Below are 17,588 nucleotides of genomic sequence, written 5' to 3' on the forward strand. Positions count from 1 at the left end.
AAGTAAGATAGAATACAGTAGTGAGAATAAGAGTAATAGTGAATTGTCTTTCCGATTCAAGAAAGACAGAAAGCATGTAATTAGTTCCTAAAATTACGTAATGTAATCATATAAACACACACACACACAGAGAGAGAGAGAGAGAGAGAGAGAGAGAGAGAGAGAGAGATTATAGAAGAAAAGGATTAATGCGAAAGGAGTACACTGATGTAGTGTACAACACGAACGCATTACACCATGATCATGGAATAGCCAAATATATATATATATATATATATATATACACATATATATATATACAATATATATATATATATATATACATATATATATATATATACAATATATATATATATATATATATAGAGCTACTGTTTCTGAGTGGGGATAACGTAATGAGGTGAAAGGTTTGCGTATCACCATGAACAGCAAAGCTATGATAGTCAGGGCCATCTATACTAGGTGGAATTGGCGTAAACAATCAGACGAAAAGCTCCCACCATCACCAATCCGCACTGGCCAGCCTGGTGATGAAAACTGGCCAAACAACACTGAGGCTTTTATCCTACAGTGGATTACAAACGGCTGCACTAGTTGTTTGTGAAATAGCTTAGTGGTAGAGTATTGGACTAGCACTTGCAAGAACCGCGGATCGATCCCTGTCTGCCACCTGCTAGTCGATTCAGTCATGAGTGAGTACCAGTGTCAGCTACGGTTTAGAAAAGGGAATAGGGTTGAACAAGCTCATCCCAAAGTAAATCTGATGGTGTTTCTAAATCAAACAATGCATATAGGGAAAGATTTTAATTAAATTTCAAAAGGGTAAATATATGTCATATGTACACATATGCATATACATGTATATACTGTATATGTATTTATGATCATACTTATAGTTATCAGTATGTATATATATATATATATATATATGTGTGTGTGTGTGTGTGTGTGTGTTATATCAATAGATATACTTATATATATGTATGTATATAAATACATATATATATTATTAGATATACTTATATATATATATATATATATATATATACATATATATATATAGATATATATAGGGAAAATTCCTCTGCAGATGATACAAATGGAGAAGAAATGAACCCTCTATTTTGGTGTGGTGTCTCCATCCCTTTTCAAACAGTAATAATCTTGGCAGTACACAGGAGTACTATATATGTGGCAGGATTTTCTAAATAACAGGCAATTAAGATAATTGGTTTTCCTCAGGTTCCGGTTAATCCTCCAAGATTAAGTGTGTTCACTTTCTTCAAGACAGAACCCAAAAAAGATATGGTCTTTCCTATCTGGGTTCCATGACCCTTGGGAGAGATAATAATGTTATTCGTCTTCCTAATTAAACTAGCTTTGAGTATCTGATGCAAGAAATGTCATTTACTTCCATAGAAGTATTTGTTTTGGATCTTTATTTACTATAGGGGGGTGTTGCTTCATTATTATCATCATCATCTTCTCGTACACCTATTGACGCAAAGGGCCTCGATTAGATTTCGCCAGTCGTTTCAATCAAGAGCTTTTAAATCAATACTACTCCATTCATCATCGCCTATATCACGCTTCATAGTCCTCGGCCATGTAGGTCTGGGTCTTCCAACTCTTCTAGTGCCCTGTGGAGCCCAGTTAAAATTTGGTGAACTAATCACTATTGGGTTCTCGTGCCTGGTAGAGCCCAGTTCAAATTTGATAAACTGATCACTATTGGGTTCTAGTGCCTGGTAGAGCCCAGTTCAAATTTGATAAACTGATCACTATTGTATTGAGTTCTAGTGCCTGGTAGAGCCCAGTTCAAATTTGATAAACTGATCACTATTGTATTGAGTTCTAGTGCCTGGTAGAGCCCAGTTCAAATTTGATAAACTGATCACTATTGGGTTCTAGTGCCTTGTAGAGCCCAGTTAAAAGTTTGGTGAACTAATCGCTATTAGGTTCTAGTGCTTCTTGGAGCCCAGCTAAACGTTTGGTGAACTAATTTCTCTTGGGGAGTGCATAGAGCATGCCCAAACCATCTCCATCTACCCCTCGCCATAATCTCATCCACATATGGCACTTCAGTAATCTCTCTTATAGTATCATTTCTAATCCTGTCCGGTCATTTAACTTCCAATATTTCTTCAAGCGCTTTGTGTTACTTTGAGTTACTTATATGATAAAAAATTCAGTAATTTTGTGATGTGTGTATGTTACTAACGGTGAGCGGTTGTTCATTGATAAGAGTTTTTCCAATGAAGCTAATATAAAGTTTATTGTATCCTCTCCATGGTATCGGCTATACGCCAATATTAATATATCTTGGGCGTTTCCTCTTACAGTGAAACATTAGTGGTTAAAGATTCAACTGTATTAGGGTAGCTAGAGGCAAAAGGGCTATTATTCCATAAAGATTCATTGCTATCTAGACGGATTTTTTTTTTCTTTTTTTTTTTTTTTTAGGCTTCGTTTGCCTTCTCAATAGGGTTACCAAAGAAAGCCGATTCTCTTTAATAAACCGCTTTTTCAATTGTATGGTTTGGGCATTCGGGGGAAGAAAGTTGCTCACGAAATATTTTGAATTCTGTATATTCATCGTTTGTGTGAGCAAAAATAGGTCACTTGCCAGTGATGTCAACCTTTACTGAGCTATCCTAATGAACTTGTAGCTTGTGACAGCCCTCATTATTAGTATACTTGTTTACGCGATCCGCCAAAAATGATGGCTAAATATTTAGATAGGTATGCACACACCTCACAATAGGGCATAACTATTCTCTCTCTCCCCTACCCAAGGAACCGGGAGAACTGGGTGTGACCGGAAAGAAATATGTACATATATGTTTATATATTTATAAATATAGCCAGACACTTGCTCTTTATTATATAGAGGAGGCTAGGAAAGAAATTATATTATCTAAGATTTAATTTATGGTACCAGGGAGGTTAGATTTATACTAAAATACTGTAAATTGAAATTATCTCAGATTTCGAAGCTAGGTAATGTCCTGAAATACTCAATACATAGATAAGCTCAGCAGGGCGGAGTGGACTTCCCACGCTACTCGCGAAATTCTTTTTCTATGAAAATCACCATTTAATGGGAAAACGGTATTAGAGTTTCACCACTTTTAAGAATATTTTTAGTCAAAGCGGATAAAGAAAAGCATTAATTGACTGGGAGAGAATTCTAATACGCATAGTATAGGTTCTTTTTTTAATTATAGATCAAGATCATAAGTAGTTTTACATTGTATAAGGAACATTTGAATTCTTAAATTTTTTTTGCAAAAAATCCCCCAATTTTTTAGAGATAAAATGGAAAGACGAAACGAGATTTAGGAGCCATTTAAGTATTATGTATTTAAAAAGCCCGATCACCTTAAACGTTCAACCTTAATCAGATAATTTTCATGCTTCGGTACGCCATAAATATACAAAAGTTTAAGGTTTAGCAAAAACTTTTTTTTTTTTTTTTTTTTTTTTTTTGTGTGTGTGTGTGTGTGTGTGCTCTGTTTCATCAACGTTAAAATAATGTATTTTGATTTTTTTTTCGTAAGTATCAGTATCGCTAAGTACCTCGTGAGCTTTACTAAAGCATAGATCCCTAACCATGATGAAGATTTTACCGTCTTTGCCTGCAAATGTATTTATGTTGAACAGGCTTACATAAGTCCTTTTATTGTTTATATATCAAATATCTGTTTTAATGTTGTTAATGTTTTTAAAAATATTTTATTTTAATTTTTCATTACTTCTTATATCGTTTATTTATTTCCTTGTTTTTTTTTTCTTCACTGGGCTATTTTTGCCTGTTGGAGCCCTTGGGCTTATATCATGTTGCTTTTCCAACTAGGGTTGTATCTTATCTAGTAATAATAATAATAATGACATCTTAATATCTCTGTTGTGAAAAATTTGGTTTTAAAAAACCTATTTGGTGTAGTATATTATTATGAAGATCCACCGCTGCATTTATTAAGATTCATCTCAAATAAATTCTTCCGATTAAATTGCTTTTGGTTGTAATTAATCTATAAAAAAAACGACTGTGAAATTTAATTCACGCTTAAGATCCTTCTTCAAAGTAAATTATAGACTTAAGTTTAATATGATCAAATGTCAATATATTGTAAGTGGAGTACGGGATCATATCATTACTTTATTTTCACTGCTTCATAACTATTACTTATTAAGTCGCTTTATGGGAAACAATATGAATACAAAAGTAGATCAGATTCATGATGACGGTATCCGACAAGTATAGGACACAAACATTGTCTTGTGTTTATGTATATAGGCCCTATATATATATATATATATATATGTGTATATATATATATATATATATATATATTTCTTCCCATTATTATTATTAAAAGGAGACTTCCCAAGTGAAGAATGCAGCATATTTAACATCTGTCTTTAAAATCCCTTACAAGTTATAATAATATGTCTTGAATTCTGTTGTACGAACAGAGAGAGAGAGAGAGAGAGAGAGAGAGAGAGAGAGAGAGCTGAAAAGATAAAAATTTGCGTAGTGTCTATCACGCCCACAATTACAAATTCGTTCTTTTTGAAAAATAGATTGGAAAAAATCAGTCATTTACAGAAATGTCGCGATCATCTAAGAGAAAACAATTAGAAAGTATTTGATATCCTATAAATCCTTACCTACAGAGTTGGAAGACCTAGGCCTACATGGCTGAGGACTGAATAGCGAAGTAGATGATGAATGTAGAAGTATTGAATTAAAAGCTCAAGATAGAGATGACTGGTGAAATCTAACCGAGGCCCTTTGCGTCAATAGGCGTAGGAGGACATGATGATGACAGTGAATCAGATTTTTTTTTTAATATCCAAAGAAGAAACGACCAAACCGGAATATAAAAAAAACAGCTTATTAACTATAATCCAACTAGTATACGCAACCCGTCTATTAGTATTTAGATTTTAGATAGACATACGCGCAATCCCTCTCACCGGGGTTTCACTAACTTTCTTCCTACCTGAGGGAACAGGAGAGACCGAGTAGTTATACGTGTGGCAATGGCGCTGAGCGCGACCGGAAAGAAATTATATATATATATATATATATATGTATATATATATATATATATATACTGTATATACATATATGTATGTGTATATATATACAATTTGTGTATATATATATATATATATATGTATGTATATGTATATATATAATGTATATACATATATGTATGTGTATATATATACATTTGTGTGTATATATATATGTATGTATGTATCTATCTATCTATCTATATATATATATATATATATATATAATGTAGCCTGACACTTTCTCTTTATTAGGCTATATAGGGGAGATTATTTTCTTCACAAGTTATTGAACGAATAATTGAAAATAGAAATCACTCACCTGCACCTTTTTTTTTTTTTTTTTCATAACAACTGATCACGCAGTTATCGTCCCAAGCAGCTGTCTGTCTGACCAGATTAACCCCAGATGATCCCGACGCTCGCGTCATATTATGCTTCTTTCTTCGTATTATGCTCCTCTCGTTATTATGCTCCGAAAGGATGTCATTTCCTTCCTCTGAATTGTTTTTCCCGCAGAGCTCGTCTTCCGGATCCGATATCTCGATTCATTTAGTGAGACGCAGAGACATAGAGTCACAGCTACTTTTTCTTCTTCTTCTTCTTCTTCTTCTGACAAGCTGATATCCCGGTGACAAGTGGTTATTGGAAATCTCTCGTTAAAATCACAGATATCGGTGACACAGTCGGTGAAATCTCTAGATTGGGCGGGTTTTCCAGACCGTAAATGGAATTAAATGGGAATTCCAGAAATATTATTATTATTATTATTATTATTATTATTATAAAAAGTAATTCCAGAGGTATTTTTATTTTTATTATTATTATTATTATCATTATTATTATTATTATTTTTTATTATTATTATTGAAAAAGTCATTCCAGAGGTATTATTATTATTATTATTATTATTATTATTATTATTATTATTATTATTGTAAAAAGTAATTCCAGAGGTATTATTATTATTATTTTATTATTATTATTATTATTATTATTATTATTATTGTAAAAAGTAATTTCAGAGGTATTATTATTATTATTATTATTATTATTATTATTATAAAAAGTAATTCCAGAGATTATTATTATTATTATTATTATTATTATTATTATTATTATTATTATTATTACTTGCTAAGGTACAACTATAGTTGGTAAAGCAGGATGCTATAAGCCCAAGGGCTCCGACAAGGAAATTAGCCCATCGAGGAAAGGAAATAAGGAAGTAAATAGAATAGTGTGCCTGAGTGTACCCTCAAGTAAGAGAACTATAATGGTTATTGTTATTATTGTTCTCAATATTTTTACTAATGTTGCTGTTGTTGTTTTTGTTATTGTCAACACCATCATTATTATCAACGTAAATGATATTTATTGGGAAATTAAGAAGTATAAACGGAAAGGGGAAACATTTTCTTGGATGTACTTTCAAAGAGAATATATACAATATCCGGCATTGGATGGCCTTAAGTTTAATTGTACCACACGTATTTCATACACGCTCATACACTGTAATGCTATCGCTTTTTTTATCTCTTGCCCTCTCCCGCGTTTATAATAGAAAAACTTTTATAAGCTTGCCTTAGCATGTTTCATAGTGTTTGAATTTTTGTGACATTGTTGCTCTCAACTGTTTGTATACAAGCTCGTTATCTGTTGAATAAACCTCCCTTGCATTCATCTCGCCTCTCTGTTAGCACATAACACCAACGTTGCCACATAATGCAGAGACTGCAGCTTAGTTCATATAGGCTAAACTGTATTGGCATATGCAATGACTTGGTCACCTTACATTGAACAGATACTGCAATGAAATGATAGTCTTTACAGTAAGCAGGGAAGGTAAACCGCCTTCAATACCCTAATGAAAATTGTAATATTGAGGCCTTTCAAAAGTTTATTTTTATGGTAATAAGAATAATTTTCTATCTGTAATATTATGATTCAAACATAACTCGGTTAGTCAAGATTCCCACCTTTTAAGCCATTGTATGTTGAATAAAAAATGAGTCTTTACTCATACCCTATGACTATTGGACTTTTTCTTATATATGTTGATAGGCCTATTGGAAACGTCCAAGCCTGGCTAGTTGCTGGACTGGGGTTCGAGTCCCGCTATAGCTTCTCTAGTGTCTGCATCCTCACCATACTTTTGAGCTTAGGATTTAGGGAGATTAGGCCTATATGTCTACCTGCTGGGTCATCACCAGCCTTTGCTTGGTCCTCCCTGATCCTAGCTTGGATGGAGAGGGGGCTTTTGGCACTGATCATATTTATAAATGGTCAGTTTCTAGGGCAATATCCTGATTATGAGGGACAACGACCCTTTTCCTTGCCTCTGCCATTTATGAGTAACCTTATAAGCCTTAAAACCTTAATGTAGTTTTTGTTGCACAGATCTGAAAATTATTCCAGCATGGGCATTATAAGTTTTTTTGTGTTTTTTATGCAGTCTAGTAATGAATACTAAACTATCCTCATTAGCGTTAGGACACGACTCACTGAATAAGTTTTTTCATATTAAAATGGCAAAACGGACGGACTGAAGAAATACGAAATCCTTTTTAAATCAAATTATTTTCAAAATGTTTCTTCCTTTACTTGTTACTAGCGGAGTTACTGTTAAAAGGTGGAACTAAATAAATTGTACAGGACATGCATGGTGTGCAAGATGGGGTGAAAGGGGCTTTTAACGCCTTGTTGATAAGCCTTTCCGTTTGGGTGCGTGAAGCTTTATCGGATATCAGTTAAAAATGAATGTAGCAGTGAATGCGGTGTTTCCTCTTCCCTTGCACCGTGCCAGTTAAGGGTAATTGCTTGGTGTTAGAGAGAGAGAGGAGAGAGAGAGAGAGAGAGAGATTACACACATATATACATGTGTATATATATGTGTATATATATATATATATATATATATATATAGAGAGAGAGAGAGAGAGAGAGAGAGAGATTACACATACATATATATGTGTATATATATATGTGTATATATATATGTATATATATACATATATATATATATATATATATATAGAGAGAGAGAGAGAGAGAGAGAGAGAGAGAGAGAGAGAGAGAGGTAAGTATATATATTAGTCAGTAGTAGTAGTGCCAGCTAAGCTACAACCATAGTTTGAAAAACAGAATGCTATCGAGCCCAGCGACTCCAGCATGTAAAATAGCCCAGTGAGGAAAGGAAAAATGTAAAAGATAGAATAGTGTGCCTGAGTGTATTCTTATGGTTATCAGCTAAGTTTGTAATCTCATGTCAATCTTCATAATGGCGTCTTGTAACAGGAATCTTATAATATCCAGGTACTGTAAATTCTCCCTTTGGTCGACAGTCACTACGGATTTTAAACCTCGCCGGGATTCGAACCAAGTATTTTATGTAGCGGAGCCTCATGTGTTTGTGCACTCTAGCTTCTCTAGTGTCTGCATCCTCACCATCCTTGTGAGCTTAGTATGGTGGGTTTGGGGGAGAATATAGGTCTACCTGCTGGGTCATCAGCAGCTATTGTATTGTCCTTCTGGTCCTAGCTTGGATGGAAAGGGGGTTTTGGGTACTAATCATATTTATATATGGTCAGTCCCTAGGGCATTGCCCTGCTAACCAGGATAACGTCACTTTTCCTTGCCTCTGCCATTTATGAATGACCTTTAAGCCTTAAAACCATTCATGCAGTTTCTGTTGCACAAGATCTGAAAAGTTTTCCACCGTGGCATTATAAGTTTTTTTTTTTTTTTATGTGTTCTGTTGCAGTCTAAGAATGAATACTAAACTATCCTCATTAGCGTTGAGACACGACTCACTGAATAAGTTTTTTCATATTAAAAATGGCAAAACGACGGACTGAAGAAATACGAAATCCTTTTTAAATCAAATTATTTTCAAAATGTTTCTTCCTTTACTTATTTCAGGCGGGTAGTTACTGTTAAAAGGTGGAACTAAATAAATCGTACAGGACATGCATGGTGTGCAAGATGGGGTGAATGAGGGGCTTTTAACGCCTTGTTGATAAGCCTTTCCGTTTGGTGCGTGAAGCTTTATCGGATATCAGTAAAAATGAATTGTAGCAACTGAATGCGGTGTTTTCTCTACCCTTGCACCGTGCCAGTTAAGGGTAATTGCTTGTGTTGAGAGAGAGAGAGAGAGAGAGAGAGAGAGAGATTACACACATACACATACACATATATATATGTATATATATATATATATATATATATAAGTATAATATACAGAGAGAGAGAGAGAGAGAGAGAGAGAGAGAGAGAGAGAGTTTTATACTAGTTAGTAGTAGTAAGTACTAGCTAAGCTACAACCTTAGTTTGAAAAGTAGAATACTATGAGCCCAGGGGCTCCAACAGAGAAAATAGCCCAGTGAGGAAGAAAATAAGTCAAAGAAAGAATAGTGTGCCTAAGTATACTCCTATGATTATCAGCTAAGATTCTCATCTCATGCCAATCTTCATAATGGCATCATGTAACAGGAATCTTATATTCAGGTAGTGTACATTCTCCCTTTAGTCGATAGTCATAACTGATTTTAAACTTCGCCGGGGATTCGTCAACCATATATTTTATGTAGCGAAGCCTCATGTATTTGTACATAAACCATTATACTGTATAAAGGTACAAAAATTTCCCTAAGAATACACTTAACCATATAATCCCACATTAAGGCTACAGAATGTCATAAACTTACTAATATTTTATTATTATTATATTATTATTACTAGCCAAGCGTACTACCCTACTTGGAATAAGCAAGATGCTTTAAGCCCAAGGGCTCTAATAGGGAAAAATAGCCCAGTGAGGAAAGGAAATAAGGAAAAAAATAAATGATGAGAATAAATTAACAAGAAGCTGTTGTCAGTCGAGTTGTTTGTAAGTCGAATTTTGTTAACTCTTGCCCTAGTGTAGGCCTAACCTGAATCCAATGCCTATGATTTCCAGCTACAAAAGTCAACAAATAGTATAGTTTCATATGAAATAGATATCAGGTTATTACAAATGTTTTGCTACCTGTATTAAGTGATATAATATTTGATTATAGTATTTCTTTATCTTATGTTTAATATTTTTAGTTGGATTTGTGTTTGTAAGTCTGGGTGTTTGTAAATCGAATGTTTATTAGTTGATGACCTTCTCTATTCAAATATATCAGAGCAATTATGTGCTTTTGGTGTTTCAAGGAAAGGAATGTAGCAAACAGATCCGTGTGTTCATCTCGTCTTCCAGTAGCTCTTACAGTGCTATTATCAGACAATTTACTGCTAACTAGTACTTTGTTTGTAGAGGTTTTGTGGAAGAGGATGCCTTTGATCGAAGGCATTGGAAATGGCGGATCAAGCAACCGACCCCTTTATGTAGGGATAACGGTGGGGAAGAAAAAGAAGTAGCTCACTTTGTTTATTGTGATGGCTTAAGTAATTGAGAGTGGTGTATCGATTAACATTTTAAATGCAAATTCTCTCTCTCTCTCTCTCTCTCTCTCTCTCTCTCTCTCTCTCTCTCTCTCTCTCTCTCTCTCTCTCTCTCTCTATAGCAATGGTAGAATTTCATCCATTTCCCACTACCATAATTGTATGTAAATTTTGACTTGTATAGTACACTTTTGTCACTTAGAATCATCAGCCTTGCCATCCACATTTCTAATATGCCACCTCTCAGTGCATCACTTTATATTAACGTTACGAAGTAATGTATAACAGTATTTTTGGGCTCAAGCCATGGCGTCCTGATGGAAGGTTCCTGTTTGGTAGCTTCCTTGGGTATAAGACTACTAAGATATTCCCAGAGAATTTAACCACAGGTTATCACAGAATTCTAACTTCTGGAGCGAGTATCTCAAAGGTTTCCCTTTAAGACATCGTAATACAACAGGGGACACGCATGTCTGGTCGTGCCACATAGCTATCTCCACCCCGAACAGAGTTAACGCTTCGGTGTGTAAGGGCTGAGAATAGCTGGGAGCCATTCCACAGCTAATCTCACTCGTGGCTACTACTGATACTCGAGACGTAAACAAACGGACGCCATTGCTCTAATGACGTCACGCGCGTCTTTATCCTTTGTTTAGTAGCTGCCCTACTGAGACGGATTTTCCCTTGTGTGAACTTTATCGCTTTGCATCTTCGCTATGTCGTTACCTTCAGCCTCGCCTTCTTCTGGAAAGTTGAGTACAAGGTTCCAGTATTGTTTAATTAAGCTCTGGCCGTAAAGTAAATATTATTTCGCGAAATAATTGATGTTTTGTGGCAGAGCTGTGCCTCTACCGGACCCGCCATTTTATGGCGTCGTTGTTGTTTTGCATGTTCTATTTAGTTAGCCACAACAACGCTTCCGGCCTTATATACTAATCGAATACATTAGTTTATTTAGTCTTCATAGCTAGGAACTTTTATATCGTGTTTAGACGCTTTTTATCGGTCATCGATTGACCTCATACCAGTCGGCTACTATAGCCCCCAGGCCAGGAGCCTATATACAAGTGTTCATGCATGATTTATCAGTGATCCTAGACTAAGTTATGAAGATAGTGGCATTATTATTTTACAATACTTTTGACTAGTGATGCAAATGTTTTCGCCTTCAGGGACCATATAGGGGATAGGCTAGTCAGTGATTCTTACTAGCCTAACCTAACCTTAGGACCCCTATATGCTTCCTTCATCCCCTGCCTTGGCACTCCCTCTAATTAGCCTTGATCCCTTTTCTGAGTAAAGGGATTTATTGTCTAATAGAGTATTATATCGCCTCTCAGTCCTCCCTAAAGGAATGAACCCCCTTTAGGATTGCGTCTGAGAGTGAGGTTAGGCTAGCCTACCTCTATGGCTAGGATAGTCTACGACTTTCCTGCGATAGCGATACGTCTTCTTCCTTGCCTAGTTCAGGACTTTTAGCCCTGATCTAGGCCGGGTTAGGAAGGTTTCTCTGTTCCATGCTGAAACTGTACTCTTGCACCGTTTTAGCCGATCAGCCTAATCTTAGGTTAGGGAGTGTCCTCCCTTCCCTTTGTGGCCGCTCTGGTACAGAAACCCTTCCTGGGAAGACCCCTCTCTTCTCCCTCCCCACCTATCTCTTGTATAGCCTAGCCTATGCTTAGGTTAGTTTATACTCATCTGTCCCCTGTCCTACAACTCCTCCTTAGGGTGGAAGAGTAGGGCTACCCGAGCTTCCTTGTGCAGTCCGCTCTGGTACATATACCTTCATAGTGTCCTATAAGGTTAGTTACTAGTGTAGCTCTGCATAGGGGAGTCTCCCCCCCCCCTCTTGGGTGTTCCCTAGTCCTCCCTTGGGCTACCTGCTCCCGGTCCCTAGTGACCCCTGCTTATGGATGATAGAGCCTGTCTCTATCATGGGTACACCCCCTCAGGGAGGGGGAGGGATGTCTGGAACCCTGAAGGTACTTCCTGCATCCTTCCCCCCCTCCCCCTGTCTCTCTATCTATCCGGGTGCCGGTCTCTTGCCGCCTCTTCTGCCGGCAATACCTGCCTCCCTCTTGGTGACTTCCCTACCCTTGCCGCCAGCCCCCCGTGTACCGAGGGACTGCCGGCTGCCGCCGGCTACTACCGGCAGCTCTCCTACTCCTATCTAATCGTCCGCTTGCCGGTCGATCTCCGGAGTGCCGGCATATACTGCCGGCAACCCGATACTACCTGTACCATCCTTACCCCAGTCACCAATCCGGCATCCTCCGGCTGCCGGAGCCGCCGCTCCCTGCCGGCGTGCCGCCGTTGTGCCGGCGGCCGCCATCCTGGTATCTAACTGACTTTGAAAATTGTCTGTTCTAGTGCCAGAATCTATGCTGGAGCGAGCTCCGGCGTGCCGGCGGCTTGCCGGATGCCCCGGAGGCGTCAAGAATACTTGCACCCCCTCTCTGTAGCTATCATAAGACTAAGATAGCCCTACCTTGCAAATAGATAAGCTGCTTTGCTTCTAAGATCAGTACCTAGTACTGCTCTATTAGTGATCATGCTGTCTCTTTGCATTCTTCTATTTCCAGCATGCTATGTGCATCTTAGCACGGCTGGTTGCCAGAAGCAGTTTCCCTTAATGAGACCTTCTGGCTCTTATCTGGGAACCGAATGAATTCGATCCCAACCTTGTCCTTGGCTTTCCATGGAGTTCCAATATAATGGGAATCCTAGGAAACTATATTCAATGATCTCGGTCATTTGGATTATCCCAGGACCAAGCCTATGGTAACCAGCCGGGCGAGATGCATGGAGCGTGTTCTCCTTTACTGTTTCATTCTCTATGCATCACACCTTCTTTAAGTTAAAATTAATGATTAATATTAACTTAATTTAAGAGCCATTCCTATGACTCCCCCATACTCATTTTCTCTTTCTTCCACAGGAGGAGCAGATGAAGTGCGATTTCGCATACTGTGCTGTGAAACGCTCCCAGTTTTACGGACATACGGCGTGCAGGACTCACGCCCCTTGCTCAGACAAGAAAGGGGATTGGAAGTTCTGGAATCCACTGGAATGTACGGTCTGCCAGGCCTACCTAGTTGAGGCCTTCCATAACCCTCCCTCAGCGGAGGTTAGAGACATTGCTCGTGAGAAACTGCGCAAGTGGGTGCGTGGTTTTCAGAGAAATGCTACTGGACCGTACCTGGCCACCGAAGAACTGAGGTCCCTGTTGTTCCCTAAGGCCTCCCCTGACTCAGTGGTTCCAAAGGAAGCAATCCCCACTGTCCAAATTACGGTGGAACCTGATGTGGTCATGGCTCAGTCCATGCACGAGTGTCGTTTAGATTCCGAGGATGATGAACAGATCTCTGACGTCTCGGAAGACACGGAGAAGACGCTTATGGCTCAAGGAGCCGAAGAGGACGAAGACAAGGTGGAATACACCGAGTCGGAGATTGGAGCTACTCCCTCGTCCATCCCTCCGCCTACTCCTACACCGACGGATGTGTCCATCCCGTCTACCTCCTCGACCCCGGATCCTTCCTCTTCTACCCAAGAACTGATCCGACTGATTAGAGCTGTCATGGACGACAGACTGAAGGAGAACCAGGAGTCCATCAGGTCTATGATTGGATCCAGAGAACCGAAGAAGATCTCGGTCAAGGCTCTCCCAGCTTGCTCTCATGCCAACCCGTGGAGGTATGCAGAGCATATGGTTATTGCGACCGGCAGGATCTTTGTTAGTGACAAAATCGGCACGGTCCCGTTGGAAGATGTGGAATTCTTCCCAAGCTTCGAGGCCTACCCGGACTGTTACGTCCGGCTTCGTTCCGAACCTGCCTCGAAGGAGGAGACCAAACCTAAAGAAGAGATAGTGTTCGATCTCGCAAAGGCCCAGGCTATGCTAGCCTCCGCATTTAAGAGCAGGGGCTTTACCTGCTCTAAGCTTCCTGCCTTGAGCAAGAAGCATCCTACATATGTCGCACCTGACACTGCGATTCTTCCATTTTTGGAAAAGGCCTTGGCTGCATGCCTTAAAGCGGCGGAAGAAGGAAAACCCTGCCCTGCACTGGAGGAGTGCAGACCCTTCTCCATCGTGACACCCCCTGACACTAGACAATGGAAAGATGTCCAACATACTTTCGTTGTGGGTAGGCTCGATCCTGACGTCGCCGGACGTCAGTTTAATGAAGACCTCCCTAAGCTCAATGATCACCTCCTTCGCCGGGAACAAGACACGAAGGAGAGGCTTGCAGCGTCTCTTTCTCATCAAGTCCAACTTGAAGTTATGGCCTGTGACACAGCAGTACCCGATCACTACATGGTACTGGCCAAATCCCACTTACTCACGGTAATGAAGGACTTGTACCATTTCATAAAGGCTCGTAGAGCCTGTCGTGAATTCGTGTTTGTCGGTGCCACCGTGAAACACGAACCCCGGAGGCTGATTTCCTCCAACATCTGGGGAAAGCACCTGTTTCCTTCTGACCTTGTCAAGGAAATAACGGACAGAGCCGCCACGGAGAATAGGAACCTTCTCCACAAGTGGGGCATGTCCAGAAAAAGGAAAACCTCTCAGGACGATGGACCTCAGCCTAAGAGGAAACCTCAGAAGCCGAAACCCCAGCAACGTCAACAAAGACGTCAGTTTCCGGGACCCGCTACCTCCCAAGTGGTTGCCCAACCACAACAGACCTTTCAATTGGTCCCCCAACCGGTGTTGTCACAGTCACCGGTCTTCACCCCTGCCTTTGAGCAGCCATCCACTACCTTTCATGCCAGAGGTAGAGGCTCGTCCAGGGGTGCAAGCAGAGACGCCTCTCGTCGTCCCTCCAGAGGTAGAGGAGGAAAGGGAGCTAGCGGCCGAGGCAACAAGTCCTCGGGACACCAGAAGCAATGAAGTGCTTCCGGTGGGAGGAAGACTCCGCCAATTCCAGGATCGTTGGACCTTCGATCCTTGGGCACACAGCATCATCAAGAACGGTCTAGGCTGGAGTTGGGTGCAACCACCCCCAATCTTCCAGCGGTTCTTCCAACAATCGACCCCCATTCTGGAAGAATATGTTCTAGACCTCTTGAACAAGAAGGTGATAAGGAAGGTAAAGTCCACCAGGTTCCAAGGGAGACTGTTTTGCGTTCCCAAGAAGGACTCAGACAAGCTCAGAGTCATTCTGGACTTATCCCCCCTCAACAAGTTCATAGAGAACAACAAATTCAAGATGCTGACGCTTCAACAAATAAGGACCCTTCTGCCTCAAGGTTCCTACACGGTCTCTATAGACCTGGCGGATGCCTATTGGCACATTCCAATGAACCATCACGCTTCCTCCTACCTAGGATTTCGACTCCAAAGGAAAAGCTACGCCTTCCGGGCCATGCCATTCGGCCTCAATGTGGCCCCTCGGATCTTCACAAAGCTGGCGGATGCCATAGTACAACAGCTCCGCCTAAGAAACGTCCAGGTGATGGCCTACCTCGACGACTGGCTAGTCTGGGCTCCATCGCCCGAAGAGTGTACAAAGTCTTGCGACGAAGTTACCCAGTACCTAGAACACCTGGGATTCAAGATCAACGAGAAGAAATCTCGCCTCTCTCCGGCTCAGAAGTTTCAGTGGCTGGGAATCCACTGGAATCTTCAGTCACACCGCCTTTCCATCCCCCAGAAGAAAAGGAAGGAAATAGCAGGGTCTGTCAAGCGACTACTGAAATCCAAACGCATTTCAAGACGACAGCAGGAACGAGTTCTAGGCTCTCTACAATTCGCCTCAGTGACAAACCCAGTGCTTCGTGCACAGCTAAAGGATGCCGCGGGAGTCTGGAGACGATCGGCATCCATCGCTCGAAGAGACCTCAAGAGACGGCTTCCAAACAGACTTCGACGCCTCCTAAAGCCGTGGTCGGAAGCAATGGCCCTGAAAAGGTCCATTCCTCTCCAACACCCTCCTCCATCACTCAACATCCACACGGATGCCTCACTGGAGGGCTGGGGAGGTCACTCCCACCTGAAACAAGCTCAAGGGACCTGGTCTCCACTATTCAAGACGTTCCACATAAACATCTTGGAGGCCATGGCGGTCCTTCTTACTCTGAAGAAGCTATCCCCGCCGCCCTCGATCCACATCCGTCTAACCCTAGACAACTCGGTGGTAGTTCGTTGTCTCAATCGCCAGGGCTCAAGATCGCCCCAGATAAATCAGGTGCTTCTCCCAATCTTCCGTCTGGCGGAGAAGAAGTGGCACCTGTCTGCAGTTCACCTACAAGGATTCCGCAACGTGACAGCGGATGCTCTATCTCGGACAAACCCGATAGAGTCGGAATGGTCTCTAGACGCAAGATCATTCTCCTTCATCTCTCATCAAGTCCCAGAACTTCAGATAGATCTCTTTGCAACGAGCGACAACAATCAACTTCCTCTGTACGTAGCCCCGTACGAGGACCCCAAAGCAGAAGCGGTGGACGCCATGTCACTGGACTGGAACAGATGGTCGAAGATATACCTGTTCCCTCCCACCAACCTTCTGTTGAAAGTCCTCTCCAAACTGAGAACCTTCAAAGGGACAGCGGCCCTAGTGGCTCCCAAGTGGCCCCGGAGCAACTGGTACCCCCTGGTCCTGGAGCTGCAGCCCAAGCTGATCCCTCTCCCGGGCCCAGTTCTCTCTCAACAAGTACAGAAGTCGACTGTCTTCGCTTCATCATCGAAAATCAAAGACCTTCATCTCATGATTTTCTCTCCCTTGCCGCAAAGAAGATGTTTGGGATCTCGAAGAAAAGTCTAGACTTCCTAGAGGAATACAAGACCGAATCCACGAGACGGCAATATGAATCATCCTGGAGGAAATGGGTCTCCTTTGTTAAAGCAAAAAATCCTAAAGAAATCACCATTGATTTCTGTATGTCCTTCTTCATTCACCTTCATGGACAAGGATTAGCAGCCAATACGATTTCAACCTGCAAATCGGCTTTGACTAGACCAATTCTATATGCTTTCCAAATTGATCTGTCCAACGACATCTTTAACAAACTGCCGAAAGCATGTGCTCGCCTACGCCCAGCACCCCCTCCGAAACCGATCTCCTGGT

Source organism: Palaemon carinicauda, chromosome 6 (assembly GCF_036898095.1).
Source record: "Palaemon carinicauda isolate YSFRI2023 chromosome 6, ASM3689809v2, whole genome shotgun sequence".
Classification (NCBI taxonomy): Eukaryota; Metazoa; Arthropoda; class Malacostraca; order Decapoda; family Palaemonidae; genus Palaemon; species Palaemon carinicauda.